At 47.2% G+C, this 12,445-nt stretch overlaps 1 protein-coding gene across 6 annotated transcripts in view; it reads right to left on the bottom strand.

The window, feature by feature from the left end:
- Positions 1-12,445, bottom strand: part of GNE (glucosamine (UDP-N-acetyl)-2-epimerase/N-acetylmannosamine kinase) — a 62,488-nt gene that overhangs the window by 35,715 nt on the left and 14,328 nt on the right. The window contains exon 1 of one of the 6 annotated variants that reach the window (XM_060199185.1): positions 6,238-6,405. The exons of 3 other annotated variants lie outside the window; for them this stretch is intronic. The gene's annotated coding sequence lies outside the window, so the exon portion shown is untranslated. Of the gene's footprint in view, positions 1-5,872; positions 6,182-6,237; positions 6,406-12,445 lie in introns of those variants that run through there. 2 more of the 6 variants (XM_060199189.1, XM_060199187.1) reach the window with 2 other exon arrangements.

Here is a 12,445-nt window from a genome sequence, read left to right as displayed (position 1 = left end):
GGCAGTGGTGCACTTTGGCCAAATTAAGTGCATATAGTACTAAGTGCTAGGACCTGAGAACAAGGATTTGGGTTCAAGCCCCCCAGTTACCCACTTGCGGGGCAACACTTCATAAGCTGTGAAACAGATCTGCAGGTATCTTTCTCTCTACCTCTCTATCTCCCCCTCCTCTCTCAATTTCTCTCTATCTTATCCAATAAAATGGAAACAATGGCCACCAGGAGTGGTGGATTCGTACTGCTGGCACTGAGAGCCAGCAATAACCCTGGAGGCAAAATATATATATATATATATTGATAATACCAGAGCACCACTCTGGCGCATACAGTACCAGGAATAGAATTCAGAACTTCAAGCTTGAAAGTCCAACACCTAATTCAATGCACTACCTCCCAGGCCACTACAGTACTGCTTTGAAAACTATAGTAAAATATGACTGACTGTTGTTGACTGATCTGTACACCAACTCAGGAAAGTATGTACTTCAAGAGAGGGGGAAAATGGAGAGAGAAGATGAAAGGGCTTTACTTGTCTCTGTAAACACTTTTTTAAAAATCACATCACAGGGCAGGGGAAACAGCATAATACTTATGCAAAAGACTTTCATGCCTGAAGCTCTACATCACAGATTCAACCCCTACACCACCAGAAGCCAGAGCAGATCAGTGCTCTGGTACAAATAAACAAAGGGGTTGGGCAATAGCACAGCAGGTTAAGAGCACATGGCACCAAGCCCAAGGACAGGCTTAAGGATCCCGGTTCGAGCCCCCAGCTCCCCACCTGCAGGGGGGGTCACCTCACAAGCGGTGAAGCAGGTCTGCAGGTGTCTGTCTTTCTCTCCCCCTCCTCTCTCCATTTCTCTCTGTCTTATCCAACAACAATGATAGAAATAACAATAACAACCACAACAACAATAATAATAACAACTAAAACAACAAAGGACAACAGAAGTGCAGGCACTGAGCCCCAGCAATAACCCTGGAGGCAATAAATAAATAAATAAATAAATAAATAAATAAATAAATATTGGGGCGGTGTCAGGATCCGTGGCCCCCTGGCTTTCGCCGGCAGGCAGGGCCTGGGTCCCGGAGCATGGGAGTCCCCCCTGTGGTCCGTGCGTGCTCCGGGGTGGGGGGAGGCGCTGACTCCATTCCCACCCCAGAAAAGAAAAATGATAAATAAATAAAAATCACATCATAAATAAAAGCCTGAAACAAATATCGTAGCATGTCAATATATTAAGTCCTGATGACTGGGCAGGTGTCACAATTTCAACATGTTTGAAGTCTTTCATGAACAAGAAGTCATTGCACTGTAAAGAGACACCAGAGCACCACTGTCATTCATTCATGACGTCCTGTTTCTCTGTGTGTGTACACTTGCACACCTGCAATGCCTAAAGCAGAATGAGCCCAGCCTCGATGCTGTGCCGCTGTGTGCCACCTCCCCTCACGCCCCGAATAATCTTCTAAATAAGCACTGCAACGGTGTTTTATCCCTCGCCCCTGAAGCCTGACGCTCAGAAAGTCAGGAAGGATTGAATACTTGCACGTCACTCACTCCACTCTAACGGTAACCACACTCACTAAAAGTATGCCTTCATCTTGACCTCTGACAATCTCTGAGAAACCTCTTCTTTTTTCCCCTTTGACCAGAGCAACACTCAGCTCTAGCTACTGTCGGTGCCACAGACTGAATCTGGAACTTCTCACATGCAAGCTCTGCGCACCACCTCCATAGCCCTTTAAAATTAAAAAAAAAAAAAAAAAGGAGGGGGAGGAGGGAAGACAGACATTTATCTCTATGAGAAAGACCCCAGAACACCATTCAACTCTGGCACGAGGTGGTGTGAGAGACAGATCCCAGGACCACCGCAGGCATGCAAGTCCTGTGCTGCTACACACTGAGCTATCTTCTAATCAGAAACCCACTTGTTGGGGACTGGGCAGGGGCACACCCAGTTGAGCGCACGCATTACTGTGTGCAAGGACCAGAGTTCAAGCTTCTGCTCCCCACCTGCATAAGGGAAGTTTCACCACCATTTCCTGGCAGCTGCTTTTTTTTTTTCCTTCTTCTTCCTTAGTTCATTTTTAGCAGAGGATGAAAGAGAAGGAAAGAGACCTGCAACAGAGCCCTACTACTGATGAAGCTTCGAACCCGGGTCCCTGAGCATGATAGTATGTATGTTCTACCAGGTACACTACCACCCACCTCCTAAAAACCTAGTCCTTCCTTTCCTTCCTTCCTTCCTTACTTCCTTCCTTCCTTCTTTCTTTCTGCCTCCAGGGTTATCACTGGGGCTGGGTGCCTGCACTACAAATCCACTGCTCCTGGCGGCCATTTTTTCCATTGTTGTCACCCTTGTGGCTGCCACTGTCGTTGTTGCTGGACAGGACAGAGAGACATCGAGAGAGGAGGGAAAGACAGAGGGGGTGAGAAAGATAAACACATGTTGACCTGCTTCACTGCCCATGAAGCAACTGCCTTGCAGGTGGAGAGCTGGGGCTTCAACCCGGATTCTTAGCCAAGTCCTTGTGCTTCGAGCCATGTGCGCGCTGTGCTACCGCTCCAGCTGCTGGAAACCCAACTTTGTTTTTGCCTCCAGGGTTGCCTCTGGGGCTCGGTGCCTGCACTACAAATCCACTGCTCCTGAGGCTATTTTTTTCCCTTTTGTTGCCCTTGTTTATCATTGTTTTAGTTATTATTGTTGTTATTACTGTCGTTGCTGTTGGATAGAACAGAGGGAAATTGAGGGAACAGGGGAAGAGAAAGGCAGACACACCTGCAGACCTGCTTCACCATCTGTGAAGTGACCCCCCTGTAGGTGGGGAGCCAGGGGCTCCAAACCGGGATCCTCATGCTGGTCCTTGCGCTTTGCACCATGTGCGCTTAACCCTCTGGGCTACCATCTGGGCCCCAAACCAAATTCTTTTATTTATTTATTTATTTATTTATTTATTCCCTTTTGTTGCCCTTATTATTTTATTGTTGTAGTCACTGTTGGATAGGACAGAGAGAAATGCAGGAACCTCACATCTTCACTATAGAGCCCCTACTTCCCTCAGTCCTGGCACCCTTGGATAGGGCCCACTTTCCCGTATGCATCTCCCAATCCAAACCAAATAATATTGCATCCGCCGATCACAACCTAACCAAAGCAACGATTGCCATCTCAACATGCTTCACCTCAGACTGTATCCAGAGACTTCACGTGTGGAATGACAACCCTTCAGCTTCATTACTTGGGTGAGACCTTTCCTTTAATAGTACACTCTAATTTCATCTCAGGTAGTTCACTTTCTAACAAAGTCCCATAACCTAGACATACAACACTTTCTGTGAGAGAGAGCTTATGTTCACACGTATCCATAAACTACTGCAAAATATATACCTGAAAGCAGGATTACACTAGAGTTTGCAGTGAGTACCTCCCTAACACTTCCTCTCCACTATTCCAAACTTGGGATCCATGATTGCTCAACAAATTGTTTGGCTTTGTATGTTAACTCTCTTTTCAATCACCAGGTTCCAGATGCCACCAGGATGCTGACTAGGCTTCCCTGGATTGAAGACCCCACCAATGTGTCCTGGAGCTCAGATTCCCCAGAGACACACCTTACTAGGGAAAGAGAGAGGCAGACTGGGAGTATGGACCGACCAGTCAACGCCCATGTTCAGCGGGGAAGCAATTACAGAAGCCAGACCCTCTACCTTCTGCAACCCTCAACGACCCTGGGTCCATGCTCCCAGAGGGCTAGAGAATGGGAAGGCTATCATGGGAGAGGGTGGGTTATGGGGATTGGGTGGTGGGAATTGTGTGGAGTTGTACCCCTCCTACCTTATGCCTTTGTTCACTAATCCTTTCTTAAATAAAAAATTAAAAAAAAAAAAAAAAAAAAAGGACAGAGAGAAATGGATAGAGGAGAGAAAGGCTGAGAAAGAGAGAGAGAAAGACCGCTGCAGACCTGCTTCACTACCTATGAAGCGACTCCCCTGCAGGTGGGGAGCCGGGGGCTCCAACCAGGATCCTTACTCTGGTCCTTGCGCTTTGCTCCACGTGAGCTTAACCTGCTGCGCTACTGCCTGACTCCCGGAAACCCAATTCTTAAGACTACTCCCTGCATTCTCTCAAGTCAAGAAAGACTAATGAGGGGGTCGGGCGGTGGCGCAGTGGGTTAAGAGCATGTGGCGCAAAGCGCAGGGACCGGTGTAAGGATCCCAGTTGGAGCCCCCGGCTCCCCACCTGCAGGGGAGTCGCTTCACAGGCGGTGAAGCAGGTCTGCAGGCCCTTCTCTGTCTTCCCCTCCTCTCTCCATTTCTCTCTGTCCTATCCAACAACGAATTGCATCAACAAGGGCAATAATAATAACCACAACGAAGCTACAACCAGGGCAACAAAAGGGGGAAAAAAAAAAAAGGCCTCCAGGGGCGGTGGATTCATGGTGCAGGCACCGAGCCCAGCAATAACTCTGGAGGGGGAAAAAAAAAAAGAAAGACTAATGAATTCTGACAAGAGGTGACCAACCCTTTAAAAACATACAGCCCACTCCATTGTGGAAAGAGACCAATGAACACTTGGTTTAAACATCTCCGAGCAGAGAAAAGCATCACGGCTGTCAAGCACGGTCTTAACTTTAGAAACACTGGCTCATAACACTGATTCGGAGGGATATATGCACCGCCATGTTCATAGCGGCTTATTCACAACAGCAAAACCTTGGAAACAACCAAAATGCCCTTCGACAGATGAGTGGATAAGATCGTTATGGGACATAAGCTCAACAGAATATCATTCGGCAAATAAAAGATGATATTGTATCCTCTGGGATAAAGTGGATGGAATTGGAGATGATGCTTAGTGAAGCAAGTAAGGAGGTGAAGGACGACTACAGAATGGTGTCACTCATATGCGGAATGTAGACAACTGAATATACAAATGTGCAGAGGTAGATAGCATAATGCTTACACGAAGAGACTCTCAAGGCTGAGGCTGCGAAGTCCCAGGTTCAACCCCTGACACCACTATAAGCCACAGCTGATAATGCTCTGGTTTAAAAAAAAGAAAGGAAGGAAGGAAGGAAAGAAGGAAGAAAATCAACTTGAATATTACAAATGTGAAGAAAACAAATGTCAACTTCTATCTAAGACTGTGGGAGAACTATAGTGGCTATCTAGGGGGGTGGGGATGGGGACACACACCTTCGGTGGCAGGAAAAGAAAGACTATACTGTTAACCATTACTCAATAAAGCTCTGAAAAGAAAGAGAAACATTGATTCGTTTCATCCCCACAGACCTTTCATTAACACCTTAATACAACGGGCACCTGCGGTACAGAAGAAAATAATCTACTCGTCTCAAATCATCGTCATGAATGGCCTGAACCCCAAACCGAACCTAGCACTGGGCATACCGCCCACGATCAATATTGGCTTTTGTGTTCGCTCGCTCCATGAACACTGCCGAGTAAGGGTCCGTCCCTGTCCTGCCAGGCCCGGAGATGGCGAGAACACGACATCTTCCTCTTTCCTGGGTGAGAGGGAAGAGAGCAGCCCCCCCCCCCCCGAGTATATAATGCGGGGGTGTAGTGGGGTGAACCAGCCATCGGCACGGCTAAACGTGGGGGCCGGTGGGGACGCACCTGGTTGAGCGCCCAGGTGGCAATGCACAAGGACCTGGGTTCGAGCCCCCCGACCCCACTTGCAGGGGGGAAAGCTTTGCAAGTGGCGAAGCAGAGCTGCAGGTATCTCTCACCCCCTTCCCTCTCAATTTCTAGCTGTCTCTACCCAATAAGCAAACAAACAAACCCCTCCTGTCTATCAGAGGAATGATAGGAGCTGTGGGGATCTGCCGGGCCTGGTGGGGTGGCTAACAGGTGAGCGCAGATGGCAATGCTCGAGGCCGCGGCCTGGGGTGGGGATGGCGCTGGGAGAGCCTGTCCCTGTGGGTCCCGCACCTGCCGGCCCCGCGGCTCTGGGTCCCGACACGCCGAGTGTGGGGCAGCTCGTGGCGGGGCTGCGGCGGGGGGCAGCCGGGTTCCCGCCCCCGAGACCCCGGGCCCCGCCGGCCCCAGCGCAAGCGCAGAAGCGCGGCCCGTGCGCGTAGGCCCCGGGGAGACCCGGCCGGCGGGGGCGGGGGCGGGGGCGCGCCGGAAAGTCCCGGCCGGAGCGGGGTCCCGAGGAGGCGGCCCCGGGATCCCGCAGGAGGCGCGCGCCGCCGGGCAACGCGAGCTTCTCACCAAGACGTCAGTGCGCAGCTGCTTCCCGCGCCGCCGCCGCCGCACCTAACGAGCGAAAGCCGCACGCAGCAGCAGGAGGCAGAAAGCAGGTTGGGAGCAAACCCAGCTTCGGCTTCCGCTGCCCCGGCTCGCCCGTCGATGACTCAATGCTCGATCCCGGGCCTCCGCCCCTCCACGCCCCTCCACGTCCCTGCGCGGCCACCCGGGGCGCGGGATTGACGCACTTTATTGCGTCACCGGGCGGGACTCTTGATTGGCTGGGCCCGTCGGAGCCCAGCCAATGGTTTTGAAGGGGCTCGGGGACGGGGCGGGGCGAGCCTTTTAGCTGTCGTGGCGCTGCGGGTCGGGTCACCGCTGGGCAGCACAAGCCCGTCTGTCGGCGCTCTCGGCGGCCGCCACGCCAGCGCGGGGCTCCGAGTGTGTCTGCCTCGCACTGCAGGCGGAATCCGAACGCCTTCCAACCCCTGGCCGCTTTAGAGCTCCCCTCCCCCCGAACGGTGCCGTCCACCCCGGCGCTCTCCCTGGAGCTGCGCCGCTGGAGGACGTGCTCGCCCGGGGGCTCCGGGCTCGCGGGGACCGGGGCGGCGGGAAAGTGGAGGGAAAAGGGTCCTGCAGCTCTGGGCCAGCGTCTGCGTGATCTCTGCAAACTTTCGAGTCACCACCTTGAACAAGAAACAGCGCTAGATACAAGAGAATCAAACTTTATCTGATAATAACAATATTTTTAACAACCATTAAATAATATGCCACGGGTTAAATCTAACTCGAACGTCTTGCTAGAAAAAAAAAAAATGTCAAGGGCTGGGGAGATAGTACAATGGCGATGCAAACGACTTTCATGTCTGAGGATGGGAAGCCCCAGAGTCAATCCCCAGCAACCCCATAAGAGCTGAGCAGTGCTCTGGCAAAATTAAACAAATCGAACAGCAAATGTAAAAATCCAAAACTTATGAATTTAATATTATTATTATTATTATTATTTGCCACAAGGGTTTAGCTGGGGCATGGTGCCGCACAACGAATCCACCGCTCCCTGCAGCCATGTTTTCCCCTTTCTCTTTTCACTTGAGGAAACAGAGAAATTGAGACGGGAGAGAAGATAGGGAGAAAGACAGTTACACCTGCAAACCTGGGCACCTGCGCAGGCGATGCGGCCCCACTGCAGGTGGGGAGTGGGGCTCAAACCCGGATCCCTGCGCCTGGTAGCATGTGCGCCACGGCCACCGCCCCGCCCCGGCTTTCATGGCATTTCTGTTTGAAATGACGTGCTAATTTACAAAATACTTATCAACTACTAGTTCTCCCACCCCCAGCAATTAGCTTAGAGCCACTAAACAGGGATAAACACCATCAGCTAAGGACCAGACAACACGGAATTTTGGGCAGAGAAGGTAACGTTGGATTTGTCTTTTCAGTATCACTTTGTTTGCAATGGTGTTGGCAGTTGGGGGGGAAGGGGGAAGATTCTGTAGAAGAATGTGTGAAAACCCAGTACCACTGACTGCGTGAGAGGAGACAAAACTGCTGCTGAATACTGCTTTATAGGTTATAGACTCCTGCCTTGTGCTGTTTAGATACCTTGTGGACATATTGTATATCAAAGAGAACACGGATTTTATAACTATAAAGAAAAGAAAGGCGGGGAGCCTGCGATAGCACAGCAGGTTAAGTGCACGGGGCGCAAAGCGCAAGACGGGCGTAAGGATCCTGGTTCGAGCCCCCGGCTCCCCACCTGCAGCGGAGTCGCTTCACAGGTCTGAAGCAGGTCTGCAGGTGTCTTTCTCTCCCCCCTCTCTGCCTTCCCCTCCTCTTTACATTTCTCTCTGCCCTATCCAACAACAACGACATCAATTACAACAACAAAACAACAAGGGCAACAAAAGGGAATTAATATTTTATTTTAATTAAAAAAAAAGAAAAGTGTTCCAGGAGGTGGCGCAGTGGATAAAGCTTTGGATTCTAAACCATGAGGTCTTGAGTTCAATCCCCGGCAGCAAATATACCAGAGTGATGTCTAGTTCTTTCTCCTATCTTTACCATGAGTAAATAAATAAATTCTTAAAAAAAAAAAAAGAAAGAAAGAACGAAAGAAAGTGAAATACAATAGAAGAGAGTGGGAATAAGATTTAGCTTTGGGGAAAAAATAAATAACAGTAATAATTTAGTTTGGAAGTAGAGTTGACAAGGCGTAAAATCAATCAGATACGGGAGGATGACTTCCAGGTTTCTGCCACTAGTAACTGGGAGGTTAGTGTCATTTGCCAAGGTGAGGAAAGCTCATCTGACTATGACATGGCTTGGGGAGAAAAAAAAATTTTTAATTTGGGATACATTCTGTCTGTGCTGTCCACAGGGCATTCACACAAAGGTATGAGATGGCAGCAAGACCTACAAATCCAGCCAGTCACAGATTATTGTCACGGTATTCCTTTCTTATGGCTGCTACAGGATTAAATCAACAGCTCATGGTAGGCACCATCACAAGAAAAATGTGCAACTGTGTGATGATGGATGTTAACTAGACGTGTGATGGCTATTTGATAGTGTAGATGTATAATCATATACCTATAACTAATTTTTAGACTATATCAAATATTTTTAAAAGGTATCACTAGGTCTGCCTTCCTTGGATTGTAGGAGAGAATCTTGTTTCCTTTCCTTTTCCAACAAGTCCATTTAAATAGTCATCCATAATCTCCCCCATCTCTCAAAACTCTTGCCCCTGTCTGCAAGGTTGTATAAGGAAACAGTCACAGGCTCTGGAAATATAGGGGTCTGGGAGCTATTATTACTCTGCCTGGCACGAGTGGTAATAACAGTGAGATGATCTGGATGGACGGCAGCTAGTAGTTGAGGGTGTCTTGCAATGAGGCCCCATGTTTGACTTCCAGTATCACCACCCCCCCCACCAATTAAATGCAATATTCTATAATATACTGTCAGTTATCCAGGCTAAAGCATTACCTTTCTCTTTCTTTGGAGTTTACTAAAATTACCTTAAGAACAATTCTAGTAGGCCTTCAGGTTTTTTTTAAAGTTTTTTTTTTTTCATTTCTTTATGAGAGACAGGAGGAGAGAGAGAACCAGAGCATCACTCTGTCGCATGGTAATCAGTAAAACTCAAGATCTCGTGCTTTATCAATGGAGCCATGCCCCATGGGCTGTCATGGATTTGGTTTTTAATCTAGTTCTTTATTACTTGGGTGTGTTTAGTTTGTGAAAACTCATATTGCAGGACTAGAATATGTGTACTTTTGCGTATTATACTCTAATGTGTTTTAAGTACTTCCTCTTTAAGATTATAACTAGGAAAAATGTAACTAGAAATATAAATACTTTTTATAAGGAATACATTTTTCCCTATTTTTTAAAAGAATTTATTTATTTATGAGAAAGGCAGAGAGAGAGAGAACCAGACATCACTCTGGTACATGTGCTGCCAGGGATTGAACTCAGGACCTCATAGTTGAGAATCCAGTGCTTTGTCCATTGCGCCACCTCCTGGAGCACAACGAATACATTTTTAATAATGTGTGCAGTTATTAAGCCACTAGCTGATTTGAATTTGCTTGGCCAGTACTGAGAATTTCACCTTTCTGCATGTTGTCAAATAATTCTATGATCATAGAATGATTTAATCAGAAATTACCCCCCATTTAGTGTTTTCCTTTATATTTTCTTTAAAATATTTTTTAATTTATTTAGTATTGGATAGAAACAGAGAAACTGAGGGAAGAGGGAGGAATAGAAAGTGAAAGAGACAGAGAAACCATTCGTGAAGCCTTCCCCCTGCAGGTGGGGACCAGGGCCTTGAACCTGGGTCCTTGCACACTGTGATGTGTGCACTTAACCAGTTGTGCCACCACCTGGCTCCAACTTTATATTTTCTTGAAATGAAATCACAGCAAAGAACCACAGAAGATACTTTTTTCTTGACTTTTTGGGATGACTTTTTTTTTAAATAAAATACTTTTATTTATTTTAGATCAAGACAGAAGTTGAGAGGGAAAGGGGAAGGTAGAAGGAAAGTTTCACCACTTGTGAAACTTCTCCCCTGCAGGTGAGGATTTGGGGCTAGAACCCAGGTCCATGCACACTGTAATGAATGCATTCAACCAGGTATGCCACCACCAACCCCCTTGGGGACCACTTTTCTTTGGTAAATAATATTATGTTTCTGGATCTTTGTTACTCTGCTAATTTAGATTTTAATTTTAATTTTAATTAGCTTATCACAACCCCCCCCCAGGTAATTTAGTGTCATTTAGTTGGTTTACTTGCTTTTGGCTTTACTCTGAAGGTTCCACAGGCTACAAAAAGTCACATGCTGCAGCAGAAGTAGCTGAGCAGGTAGAGCACAAGACTTGCATGCCTGAGACTCCCAGTTAGAACCCCAGCATTGCATGTACCAAAATGGTGCCCTGGGGATTCTGCCCCTATCTCTCTCTCTCAATAAATGTAACTTTTTTCTTAAGAAAAAAGAAAAAGAAAGAAATGACAATAACATAATAAAGAAGTCAGTTTCCTACATATCACTAACATTCTTACACAGTCATACATATGCACTTTTTAATTTTATTATTATGGGCTTTTTTTAATTGCCTCCAGGGTTTATCACTGGGGCTCTGGGCCTGCACTCCAAATCCACTGCTCCTGGAGGTTGTTTTTTTCCTCCTTTTGTTGCCCTTGTTTATTGTTGTTGTCATTGTTATTGCTGTTGTTGTTGTTGTTGGATAGGACAGAGAAAAATGGAGAGAGGAGGGGGAGACAAAGGGGGAGAGAAAGACACCTGTAGACTTGCTTCACGGCTTGTGAAGCGACTGCCCTGCAGGTGGGGAACCCGGGGCAGGAACCAGGATTCTTATGCTGGTCCTTGCACTTTGCGCCACCTGTGCTTAACCCGCTGCACTACCACCTGACACCCTATTACGGTTTTTTAAATGCCACCAGAGTTATCACTGGGGCTCCATGCCGGTACTACGCCAGCAGCCATTTCCCCCACCCCCACCCCTTTTATTTTTATTGGAAAGGACAGAGAGAAACTGAGAAGAGAGGGTGGATAGAGAGGGAGAGAGAAGGGGGCTGAGCAGTGGCCTACCAGGTTAAGCTGGTAGTAGAGTGGTGAAGCAGGTCCACAGGTGTCTGTCTTTCTCTCTCACCTCTATCTCCACCTCCCCTCTCAATTTCTCTCTGTCCTATCCAATAAGATAGGAAAAAAAAAAAAAAAAGGAAAAATTGGCTGCCAGGAGCAGTGGATTCCTAGTGTCGACACCAAGCCTCAAAAGTAACCTTGAAGGCCAAAAGGGAAAAAAAGAGAGATGGATCCAGGTGGTGGTGCACCTGGTTGAGCATACATGTGACAACGTGCAAAGACCCAGGTTCAAGCCCCCTGCTTCCCCACCTGCGGGGGAAAAGCTTCGAAAGTGCAAAGCAGTGCTGTAGGTATCTCTCTCTCTCTCTCTCTCTCACTCTCTCCTCTGTCTCCCCCCTTCCCTCTCAATTTCAGGCTGTCTCTATCCAATAAACAAATAAATATAATTTAAAAGTTTATAATAAAGAGAGATTTGCAGACCTGCTTTCCTTCTTGTGAAGTGTCACCCCTGCAGGTGGGGAGCAGGGGGCCGACCCCAAGTCCTTGCACTGGCAGTATGTGCACTTAACCTGGTGCACCACCACCCAAGGCCCCTCCCCATAGACGGTTTTATATACAATACAGATAACATCATATTTTATGTAGATTCTATACATATATACAGACTTAAAATTTTTTCTCTATTGGGGGATTAATGGTTTACAGTAGACAGTATATGTGCAGAATTTTAACTTGATGTTCAGGCCATAATTAGATGGCCAGAAATTCCAGACCTTAAGAGATTATTTAACCTCATCCTCTCATCAAAAGAGGGCAGCTCATTGGCACTTCTGACAGATGTTTTTCTCTCCACCTTGGGGACAATTCTTCTCTTGAGAATTTGTTCTACACATTTATTTGGTGATTTATATATAAAGAATTCTGTCTCTTTAAATTCTACCCACATATTAATAGTCAACCATTGTAAAAACTTTATTTTGGGCTGGGGAGATAGCATAGTGATTATGCAAAAAACTTTCATGCCAGAGACTCCAAAGTCTTAGGTTCAGTCCCTATCTAGCACAAGACAGAACTGAATAGTACTCAGATAAAATAGACAAATACACATGAACAAAT

The sequence above is a fragment of the Erinaceus europaeus genome, chromosome 10, assembly GCF_950295315.1.
Source record: "Erinaceus europaeus chromosome 10, mEriEur2.1, whole genome shotgun sequence".
Lineage (NCBI taxonomy): Eukaryota > Metazoa > Chordata > Mammalia > Eulipotyphla > Erinaceidae > Erinaceus > Erinaceus europaeus.
This window is presented reverse-complemented; position numbering and strand designations above follow the sequence as displayed.